General features: G+C 38.2%; 1 protein-coding gene across 1 annotated transcript in view; it reads left to right on the forward strand.

Annotated features, from left to right (window-relative positions):
- LOC108754728 (hepatocyte nuclear factor 6-like) overlaps positions 1–3,185 on the forward strand; it is a 112,650-nt gene that overhangs the window by 2,575 nt on the left and 106,890 nt on the right. The window lies entirely within an intron of this gene.

Consider the following 3,185-nt stretch of genomic DNA (forward strand, 5'->3'; position numbering starts at 1 on the left):
CATTCACCACGTATACAAAACTCCCACCACCCCACAAACTACTCGAATCGAAACACTCAATCGCGAAAGTCCCACCTCTCTATATCGTGTACTTTCTGTGATACTTGTCCATTTCTATAAGAAATACGAGAAAAATATATAACACTCGGGCTTTTGATCGACGTTTGTCGTCATCGTCGTCATCATCGTCGTTGTCGTCATCGTCGTCATCGTCGTGTGAGTCTCTCGCACACGTACTACATATACGAACACCTGTAAACGTACACACGTTTGTGTCTCACCGCGTTGTGTCTCACACACACACACACACACGCACACACACACACACACACACACACGTGTCTCGCTGCTCGCCTGTGTTCTCGTCCTGCACATCCTTGATATCGATCAATCCATGATCGATGACTACGAGATCCCTCAGCAACACCGACGCTCCACGCCAGGTCGTTCACCGGCATTTCGCGGCTGTTTAAAACCATCCCTACGTCTTCTAAACGATCCCTTAAATTTCCTAGTAAACTAAATATTCGCCACATCTCACGCTTTGACAGTGAAATTTAAAACAGCTTCCAAAAGTTAATAAGTTGCGAGTAAAAAGGATGCAATGCCAAATTTATGTTTTTATCCTCTTTAACTTAAAATGAGATTAAAGTGAAATATATAAAGAGATGAAATAATAAAAACGTCTTCTGAACGATCCCTTAGATTTCCTAGTAAACCGAATATTTATCACATCTCCCTCTTTGACAGTGAATTTAAAACAGTTTTTAAAAGTTGATTTCTTCTTAATTATATATATATATAAATAATTAAAATAACAATATATAAAGATGAAATAATTGACGACTTAGTAAAACCGTCTGTTTGCTACATCTCACCCTTTTGACAGTGAATTCAAAACAGTTTCCAAAAATCCATAAGTTGAGGATGAAAAAAGTGAAATACGATGTCTAATTTTTATTTGATTCCTTTTTGACTAGACGGCGCTTGTGACAGAAAGTGACAAAAATTAATATCTTTTTAGGAAAAGAAATCTTTAAGATTAGTATATCAGTGTTGTGAAAAAAAGGACACGTTTGTCAACACATTGCTTACATTTTGCTACGTAAGTGTTACAATCCGATAAGAGATGAAATTTACACAATTCCGTACTGAGATTGCAACGCTCCAATTCTCATGACATAATTTTAAAGAATACATTACAAATGAAGATATAACGGAAAGAAAGTGTAATTATGTATGTTCACTGTCTTGACTAAAACATCTTCTTTCAATTTAGAAAGAATTTTAAAAACGTACCACTGAAAAGTTGTTAATTTTGAGTTGTAATAACTTTCTTTACGTAGCAAAGTGTATAATAAGATTATAAAAAAATGAAGTAATATAAAAGAAATATATATGTGATACCGTTGGGGCTCCCCGGTTTAGTGTTCGTCGTTTTATGAGAATAAATTAAAGAATTTAAACACATTTCGCAAAAACTGAGATTTTCAAAACTAATCGAATATAGTTAATGAAATCTGTAGGCGCATTCACGAGATGCACATGCATTCAAGCACGATTTAAAGATATCTTAAAAATAATTCTGTAAATTACACCTGCTTGACAGACCGCGTTACAAGTCTCCTTGGCGACACCCTTCGATTCAAAATAAACTATATACCCTATCCGACGCTCCCTTCTAGAGTGAGCTTGGAAAAAAAAGTGTTTCTTCTCGAGTTACTTACTGTACAATGAATCCGAAATCGTATTCGTCGAAAATCTATTCAGTGAACAGATCGTACACACAGAAAAATATCATTCTGCGAATAATGCTTATTCAATCTACTTTTCTTCTTTTTAACTAACGGCCGTCTGTAAGAATATTTTTTTGATAATAATATTTCATATAAAATATACTTATTAGAAATTTTTGGAGAACTCATTATTATTTATTTAAAAAAAGAATTTATTTTCTTTTGAAAAATATTGTAAAATTGATCGAAGAAGCGATTTTATATAATAAGCAAATCGAATTTGTTTGAGCTTAATACCGTCGATTGATTTATTAAATCAGAATTCAGAATACATTTTCAATAAGTTTGATGCTTGTGATAAACGTATGGATATAGATTTACAGATATATGAATTTTTGAAATATTTGAAACATGTAATTTACTATTTGCGTGCACAGTATGTATTTTTCTGTGTGTAACAGAAACAGAACGTTTACAATCGGATTGCAAAAAAGATTTGCTAATTTAAGTAATGAACATTATGCTTCCCGATAGAAAATTCGCGAGTACGGGAGATTTCCATCTTTTATTAACGTAACGGAAATCAATTTCACGTAACCGGAAATTGACTGCTCGGAATTACTTAACATTTGCCATGTTCCAGCAGTCCCTATCTTGTCTCTTCTTTTAGTCCCTAATAATAAATAAAATATTCACCGGCCATTCAAATTTAGCGACTCTACACTCGTGAAACGGAATCTCCCTGTAATGCAGATAGCTAAACATCGAAAGTTACTGGCCGCGTTCAGCAGAACGTTTATTTTGCAACTGTTTGGAAGTTTTCTTCGCTGAGATAGGATTATTCCTCTGGATCTAAAAAGTATTCTAAAAGTATAATCCAATCAGCGAGAAAAGAAAACTTCCAACAGTTGCAGAAGGAACATTCCGCTGAACGCGGCCATTAGATTAGGCACTAACGTGACAAGTAACCGAACGAATGTTCTTATAAGAAGGCGGCAAAAAAGCAGAGGAAGCACAGCCACATATCGGTGGCTCAAAAGTGTCAAACACGTCCGCTTTCGGATCCATTTCCCGAGAGCGGGGAAATGACGGGTCTCTCCCTCGTCTCTTCCGTCGATTTAAGTGAACCCCGGGAATAAATGACGCCGAGGATCCTCGCGGAGACGATTACGCAGGGAGATGACGTTACTCGGGTGAGATACGCGCGCGAAGGATTCGCGCGCGCGCTTCGCACGCGCGCGCGGAGAGCGGAAGCGCACACGTGGCACCCACGTGGGAGAGGCGTTCCCTTCCATATCATTCAGAGATAGACGCGCGGAATAACACTTTTCGAATTCAACATCCTTCGTCCCCGGCGCGGTGCGCGGTGCGCGGCGCTCGGCGTCGCGGCGCTCGCCGCGCGTGCAAGTATTGATCGCGCGCGACGGTCACGCGGCTACCGCCGACGCC

This window comes from Trachymyrmex septentrionalis, unplaced genomic scaffold (assembly GCF_001594115.1).
Source record: "Trachymyrmex septentrionalis isolate Tsep2-gDNA-1 unplaced genomic scaffold, Tsep1.0 scaffold119, whole genome shotgun sequence".
Taxonomy (NCBI): domain Eukaryota; kingdom Metazoa; phylum Arthropoda; class Insecta; order Hymenoptera; family Formicidae; genus Trachymyrmex; species Trachymyrmex septentrionalis.